Source organism: Anopheles ziemanni, assembly GCF_943734765.1.
Source record: "Anopheles ziemanni chromosome X unlocalized genomic scaffold, idAnoZiCoDA_A2_x.2 X_unloc_27, whole genome shotgun sequence".
Taxonomy (NCBI): domain Eukaryota; kingdom Metazoa; phylum Arthropoda; class Insecta; order Diptera; family Culicidae; genus Anopheles; species Anopheles ziemanni.
Window position 1 is genome coordinate 82,501 of NW_026689793.1, and position 8,918 is coordinate 91,418.

The 8,918-nt window shown below is 48.8% G+C and overlaps 1 non-coding gene across 1 annotated transcript; it reads right to left on the reverse strand.

Annotated features, from left to right (window-relative positions):
- Nucleotides 1-119: 119 nt before the first annotated feature.
- On the reverse strand, nt 120-274 carry LOC131292053 (5.8S ribosomal RNA). Its single transcript, XR_009189773.1, has one exon. It is a non-coding gene; the product is annotated as a 5.8S ribosomal RNA (ribosomal RNA).
- Nucleotides 275-8,918: the final 8,644 nt, after the last annotated feature.

Genomic DNA, 8,918 nt, shown 5'->3' on the forward strand with positions numbered 1-8,918 from the left:
TGTAAACCACGGGTTCTTTAATGCTAGCGGGTCGTCGCGACCCTAGTTAACATCATGGTGCACGTCTCGTGACGGGTGTCACGGCGTAGTTAAATGTATGCGATACATTTCTCAAATATAAGCGCTCAGTCATCTGTACATCATGGTAGGTTCCCACGACGTGCAATATGCGTTCAACTTATCAATGTTCATGTGTCCTGCAGTTCACATTATGACGCGCAGTTAGCTGCGGTCTTCATCGATCCATGAGCCGAGTGATCCACTGCCGAGGGTGACTAACTTGCGTAAGCCGCCGCTGTGCGCGTATACCCGTTCCCCGTAGGGAGGAGCAAGCCGCCGCTTAGAGACGAAGCATAAAGTGTCCTCATTCCACATAGGGCAAGCTGGATTAATCCATTTTACCCAGGACGGCCGAAGCGGCGTGGACCAGGGGAGAACTGAACCTTATACTTCACACCACAGTAAGTCTACGTGTCCTCTTCCACATAGGGCAAGCTAGAACTAACTATCTTACCCAGGACTGCCGAAGCAGCGTGGACCAGGGGAGGAACACACTTTTCATGGAAACGTAAGGCATCCATGACTGCCATAACGTAAGCCGCCGCTGTGCGCGTATACCCGTTCCCCGTAGGGAGAAGCAAGCCGCCGCTTAGAGACGAAACATAAAGTGTCCTCATTCCACATAGGGCAAGCTGGATGAATCCATTTTACCCAGGACGGCCGAAGCGGCGTGGACCAGGGGAGAACTGAACTTTATGCTTCACACCACAGTAAGTCTTCGTGTCCTCTTCCACATAGGGCAAGCTAGAACTAACTATCTTACCCAGGACTGCCGAAGCAGCGTGGACCAGGGGAGGAACACACTTTTCATAGAAACGTAAGGCATCCATGACTGCCATAGTGCGTAAGCCGCCGCTGTGCGCGTAAACCCGTTCCCCGTAGGGAGGAGTCAAGCCGCCGCTTAGAGACGAAGTATTAAGTGTCCTCTTCCACATAGGGCAAGCTAGAATGAACTATCTTACCCAGGACCGCCGAAGCAGCGTGGACCAGGGGAGAACTGAACTTTATACTTCACACCACAGTATTGAGTAATGTGCCCTCTTCCACATAGGGCAAGCTGGAATGTTCCATTTTACCCAGGACGGCCGAAGCGGCGTGGACCAGTGGAGGACTACACAATCATGAGGTTTGATATCGACTTGTGTGTTTCAATAGGGTACCGATGGTATGTTTTGAACCGATTTGATTTAGCCATTCTGAAGTCATCACTTGGTTGAAGCGCTGAACTAGGGCGTGTCTATCGTTTACTTTGCATTGGGATATTATACGTTGCATGCTCTACTAGGTTAATGTCATAGGTTTGGCTATCGAGCATGCCCAAATGATGACTTGATTGTGTGCTTGCTTGAATTCTACACATTTCATACCATCGGTTAGTTGTCGAATCATTCCTCGATCATAACCTTCGTTCTTGGTTCATGTATGCTCTCTTCCACATAGGGCAAGCTAGAATTAACTATCTTACCCAGGACCGCCGAAGCAGCGTGGACCAGGGGAGAACTATACTTTGTCTTAAATGCCCTCTTCCACATAGGGCAAGCTAGAATGAACTATCTTACCCAGGACCGCCGGAGCAGCGTGGACCAGTGGAGGACTATACTTTGTTCATTACACCACAGTATTAAGTATGGTGTCCTCTTCCACATAGGGCAAGCTAGAATTAACTATCTTACCCAGGACCGCCGAAGCAGTGTGGACCAGGGGAGGACTATACTTTATACTTCACACACTAGCCAAATTGAAGTCATCACTTGGTTGAAGCACTGAACTAGGGCGAGTCTATCGTTTACTTTGCATTGGGATAATACGCTGCATGCTCTCTTAGGTTAATGTCATGTGATTGGCTATAGAGCATGCCCAAGTGATGACTTTGTTTCAAGCTCAACAGGTAGGGTATTGAGTCCTCTTCCACATAGGGCAAGCTAGAATTAACTATCTTACCCAGGACCGCCGGAGCAGCGTGGACCAGGGGAGAACTATACTTTGTCTTGTATGCCCTCTTCCACATAGGGCAAGCTAGAACTAACTATCTTACCCAGGACCGCCGAAGCAGCGTGGACCAGTGGAGGACTATACTTTGTTCATTACACCACAGTATTAAGTATGGTGTCCTCTTCCACATAGGGCAAGCTAGAACTAACTATCTTACCCAGGACCGCCGAAGCAGTGTGGACCAGGGGAGGACTATACTTTATACTTCACACACTAGCCATACTGAAGTCATCACTTGGTTGAAGCGCTGAACTACGGCGGGGTAATCGTTTACAGGTTATAATCATATAGCTGCATGCTCATTAGTAGATAATGGAATATTGTATGGCAATATGAGCATGCCCAAGTGATGACTTTGTTTCAAGCTCAACAGGTAGGGTATTGAGTCCTCTTCCACATAGGGCAAGCTAGAATGAACTATCTTACCCAGGACCGCCGGAGCAGCGTGGACCAGTGGAGGACTCTATACTTTATACTTCACACCACAGTATTGAGTACTTCTTGCATAAAGCCCCTAATGAGAACCACGAGGGCTCTCTCAATGTAGAACCACAAGGGCTCTAGTACCGATTCTCTCGGTACGGCTTGGTCCGTGTTCCTTTATGCTTGTACTCTTAGAAAGTCTCAACCCGGAGGTCTTGACTTTGATTGTCATAGTTGGACTACGACGGGGCATCCGACCATTGCTGATCGAACACCCCTGATTCACCATCTTTCGGGTAGGCGGTACGCGTACCTCCGGACGCGGAAGTCTCAACCCGGAGGTCTTGACTTTGATTGTCATAGTTGGACTACGACGGGGTATCCGACTCATCGAATACCCCAGAAGCACACCATCTTTCGGGTAGGCGGTACGCGTACCTCCGGACGCGGAAGTCTCAACCCGGAGGTCTTGACTTTGATTGTCATAGTTGGACTACGACGGGGTATCCGACTCATCGAATACCCCAGAAGCACACCATCTTTCGGGTAGGCGGTACGCGTACCTCCGGACGCGGAAAGTCTCAACCCGGAGGTCTTGACTTTGGTTGTCATAGTTGGACTATGACGGGGCATCCGACCATTGCTGATCGAACACCCCTGTTACACCATCTTTCGGATAGGCGGTGCGCGACACCACCGACGCGGAAAGTCTCAACCCGGAGGTCTTGACTTTGTATTGTTGGATAGTCCTCTTCCACTATAGGGCAAGCTGGAAATATTCCATTTTACCCAGGACTGCCGAGGCAGCGTGGACCAGGGGAGAACTTCACGGAATCTTCAGGCATCCATGATTGCCATAGTGCGTAAGCCGCCGCTGTGCGCGTCAACTCGTTCCCCGTGAGGAGGAGTCTAGCCGCCGCTAAAAGACGAAGCATTAAGTGTCCTCATTCCACTATAGGGCAAGCTAGAATTAACTATCTTACCCAGGACCGCCGAAGCAGCGTGGACCAGGCGAGGACTATACTTTATACTTCACACCACAGTATTGAGTACGACTTGCATAAAGCCCCTAATGAGAACCACGAGGGCTCTCTCAATGTAGAACCACAAGGGCTCTAGTACCGATTCTCTCGGTACGGCTTGGTCCGTGTTCCTTTATGCTTGTACTCTTAGAAAGTCTCAACCCGGAGGTCTTGACTTTGATTGTCATAGTTGGACTACGACGGGGCATCCGACCATTGCTGATCGAACACCCCTGATTCACCATCTTTCGGGTAGGCGGTACGCGTACCTCCGGACGCGGAAGTCTCAACCCGGAGGTCTTGACTTTGATTGTCATAGTTGGACTACGACGGGGTATCCGACTCATCGAATACCCCAGAAGCACACCATCTTTCGGGTAGGCGGTACGCGTACCTCCGGACGCGGAAGTCTCAACCCGGAGGTCTTGACTTTGATTGTCATAGTTGGACTACGACGGGGTATCCGACTCATCGAATACCCCAGAAGCACACCATCTTTCGGGTAGGCGGTACGCGTACCTCCGGACGCGGAAAGTCTCAACCCGGAGGTCTTGACTTTGGTTGTCATAGTTGGACTATGACGGGGCATCCGACCATTGCTGATCGAACACCCCTGTTACACCATCTTTCGGATAGGCGGTGCGCGACACCACCGACGCGGAAAGTCTCAACCCGGAGGTCTTGACTTTGTATTGTTGGATAGTCCTCTTCCACTATAGGGCAAGCTGGAAATATTCCATTTTACCCAGGACTGCCGAGGCAGCGTGGACCAGGGGAGAACTTCACGGAATCTTCAGGCATCCATGATTGCCATAGTGCGTAAGCCGCCGCTGTGCGCGTCAACTCGTTCCCCGTGAGGAGGAGTCTAGCCGCCGCTAAAAGACGAAGCATTAAGTGTCCTCATTCCACTATAGGGCAAGCTAGAATTAACTATCTTACCCAGGACCGCCGAAGCAGCGTGGACCAGGCGAGGACTATACTTTATACTTCACACCACAGTATTGAGTACGACTTGCATAAAGCCCCTAATGAGAACCACGAGGGCTCTCTCAATGTAGAACCACGAGGGCTCTAGTACCGATTCTCTCGGTACGGCTTGGTCCGTGTTCCTTTATGCTTGTACTCGCGGAAAGTCTCAACCCGGAGGTCTTGACTTTGATTGTCATAGTTGGACTACGACGGGGCATCCGACCATTGCTGACCGAACACCCCTGATTCATCATCTTTCGGATAGGAGGTGCGCCCACCTCCGACGCGGAAGTCTCAACCCGGAGGTTCGGACTTAGAGTTTTTCCCATTTAAAAGTTTTTCTCTTAGCCATACTGAAGTCATCACTTGGTGAACGATTGAACTAGGGCGGGTTAATCGTTTATAGGTATCATGTGGTTTGCATGCTCTCTTAGGTTAAGGTCATGTGGTTGGCTATCGAGCATGCCCAAGTGATGACTTTGTTTCACGCTTGCTTGATTTCTTCATGATTCCCTGTTATATAGTGTAATCATTCGAGAACAGGGAATCTTTGGTTTTGCTCAACAGGTATTGGATGTCAACTTGGTATCTAGATCGCATTAAGTCTCAACCCTTAGGTTCGGACTTGTATAGTGACATCTTGTTACGGTCTTGAGTCTCAACCCGCAGGTTCGGACTACTTAGTGTTTGATCGAATATAATATGGCAACTTGTGCCTAAGTCTCAACCCGCAGGTTCGGACTTCTGTTTATTTGGCCAATGTATGTATAAGGCAACTTGTGCCTAAGTCTCAACCCGCAGGTTCGGACTTGTATATTTGTTCGAAGTCATGTATAAGGCAACGTGTGCCTAAGTCTCAACCCGCAGGTTCGGACTTGTTAGTGTTTCGTCAACTTTCATATGGCAACTTGTGCCTAAGTCTCAACCCGCAGGTTCGGACTTGTGTATTTGTTCGAAGTCATGTATAAGGCAACTTGTGCCTAAGTCTCAACCCGCAGGTTCGGACTTGTGTATTTGTTCGAAGTCATGTATAAGGCAACGTGTGCCTAAGTCTCAACCCGCAGGTTCGGACTTGTTAGTGTTTCGTCAACTTTCATATGGCAACTTGTGCCTGAGTCTCAACCCGCAGGTTCGGACTTCTATAGTGTTTCGTCAATTATCATATGGCAACTTGTGCCGAAGTCTCAACCCGCAGGTTCGGACTTCTGGAAGGATCACTTGGCCACTAATGATCCTTCCGCAGGTTCACCTACGGAAACCTTGTTACGACTTTTACTTCCTCTAAATCATCAAGTTCGGTCAACTTCGATAAAGCAGACGCGGTTCACGAGGATCCAGCGAACGATCATCTCCAAAGACCTCACTAAATAATCCATCGGTAGTAGCGACGGGCGGTGTGTACAAAGGGCAGGGACGTATTCAACGCTGGCTGATGACCAGCACTTACTAGAAGTTCCGAGTTCATATGGACCATTGCAATCCATAATCCCTACTAAGTGAGTATTTGAGTGATTTCCCGTTCCTCTCGGAATAGGAGACACGCTGCTACCCACATTGTAGCACGCGTGTAGCCCAGAACATCTAAGGGCATCACGGACCTGTTATCGCTCGATCTCATTTTGCTAAACACAAATTGTCCTGCTAAGCAGCGTACCGTAAGTGCACTTGCGCACACGAACAGCGAAGGTGTCAGGTCATACTCCACCGAAAGGTCCTAACCCGTTCCAATCGGCATCGACGCATTAACGCTGACTGCGTTCTAGTTAGCATATGTGAGTCACGTTCGTTATCGGAATTAACCAGACAAATCAATCCACGAACTAAGAACGGCCATGCACCACTACCCTTAAATTTGAGAAAGAGCTATTAATCTGTCTCACCTCCATAAGTTCGGACCTGGTAAGTTTTCCCGTGTTGAGTCAAATTGAACCGCAAGCTCCATTTCATTGTGGTGCCCTTCCGTCAATTCCTTTAAGTTTCAACTTTGCAACCATACTTCCCCCGGAACCTGACTTTGGTTTCCCGGAAGCTACTGAGAGCACCTGGTTGTAGCGTCTCCCAATTGCTAGTTGGCATCGTTTACGGTTAGAACTAGGGCGGTATCTAATCGCCTTCGATCCTCTAACTTTCGTTCTTGATTAAAGAAAGCATCCTTGACAAATGCCTTCGCTTTAGTTAGTCTTACGACGGTCTACGAATTTCACCTCTCGCGCCGTAATACTAGTGTCCCCAACTACTTCTGTTAATCATTACCTCCGGTCTGAGTACAAACCAATGAAAGATTAGACCAAGGTCGTATTCCATTATTCCATGCAAGATTATTCTAGGGCGTTTGGGCACCCTGCTTTAAGCACTCTAATTTGTTCAAGGTAAACGTGAGCGGTCGAGCTCTATGTTACACTTGCACCCGTTGAAGGGCACACCATGACACAGACTTGGTGCCCTACCACACCATTGAGTCGCAACCAGATTCCGACTTGGCCCACCGACCACGGGTTGACCGGGTCGGCGGAGCCGGACTGTGTTGGACAAGTATCAACTTCGAACGTTTTAACCGCAACAATTTTAATATACGCTAGTGGAGCTGGAATTACCGCGGCTGCTGGCACCAGACTTGCCCTCCACTTGATCCTCGTAGAAGGATTTATGCTCTACTCATTCCAATTATGAAACATCATTAAAGAGTTTCATATTGTTATTTCTCGTCACTACCTCCCCGTCCCGGGATTGGGTAATTTACGCGCCTGCTGCCTTCCTTGGATGTGGTAGCCATTTCTCAGGCTCCCTCTCCGGAATCGAACCCTGATTCCCCGTTACCCGTTGCAACCATGGTAGTCCTCTATACTACCATCCATAGTTGATAGGGCAGATATTTGCGAGATCTGTCGTCGGTGCGAGACCATACGATCAGCATCATTATCCAGACTTCAACTCAATGACACGGAGAACCCGCGATTGGTTTGACTAATAAGTGCACCAGTTCCCGCGAGGGTCCTGGCATGTTGCATGTATTAGCTCTAGATTTTCCACAGTTATCCAAGTAACTAGGTTGATGATCTCGTAAATTATAGCTGTTATACTGAGCCTTATGCGGTTTCACATTAAATCTGTTTGTACTTAGACATGCATGGCTTAACCTTTGAGACGAGCGTATATTACTGGTAGGATCAACCAGAATTCCGACTTTGCGTTCGAATGTTCATTGTCCCATTGCACCCGGAGGAGCAAACACCACGTTCTATATGTTGTCAAGTCCGGTAGCACACGGGAGGCGAGCCCCCGTGCGAACCTCATTGCCCTCGTATCACACACACCCGATGCACCGGACAGGCACTTGAGCGGCATTCGACTCCGCTAAGCGCTCGTGCGCCCGATTGTGCATGCGCTGACGGGGCCTTCATACCCCTACCACAGCGACCTTATGCCAAACTTCCATGAATACTTAGGTGAGCTGACAAGGGCCTTCATTTCCCTACCATCAACTAAAGGACACGCTAGGCGCGTCCGATCATTGCAACTGCGGGGCTTTCATACCCCAATCACCACAGTACGCAATTCACCAGAGTTTAATCACAACCCCCCCGGACATGGCACACTATTAACTTGCAACAAAACTTAGTGTGTGCCGGGCACATCGGTTCCACAAAATCATTCCCGATGTACCCCAATTGGGGTTGTGAACGCATCCATGGTCCTCTGACACACCCAACCAAGCGTGGATACTACATACCTCAAACACCCAGTACACTAACAGACAAATCAATATATGGTTGCTTTCCCCCAGACATTTGCCAATCACTTGGCACCCGGACGGGAACTCGCTCCTGATTGCGCCATTGCCACCCATTTGCCAAGAGCGAGTTCTGTATGTAGATTTCATTTGGAAAGACAACCGTGTACTGGATATTCTATCCGACGATTACAGATGACGAGTACGAGACTCGACTACACTCACGGATAATACATTTTGGGTCGAGATTGCTTTCGGGGTTTTCGATTGGTCTTGCGCTTGTAAACGTATAACTTTGACTTGTGGTAACCTCGGTATGTTAGTCGATCACGTGGTTGTGAACTGGGTAAGGGTGGGCAATCTGTTCACTTGCACTCTGGGTAGGAATATGGTGAGCGCTATAGGTTAAAGATCATGGTATGGTTCCATCGTGATGACTTTCGCTAGATAGTAGTATGTTTGGATAGTTATAACGTTTTTGGCCATTTGTTCATAGTGTTCGGTCCATTGAGGAATTCGATTGGTCTTTGCTTCACACACGTGGTCGATCACTTGGATGTGAACTAGGGTGAGATTAAGGTGTTCACTAGTGCTCTTCGGTTTTGGATCAGTAATGAGCACTTGATTGGTTTCGCATAATATGTATCCATAGTGATGACTCTTTCCAGCTTAAGATTTCGTTACCAGTTTCGAATCCTCCCCACGTTCGCTTTTACTTGGTT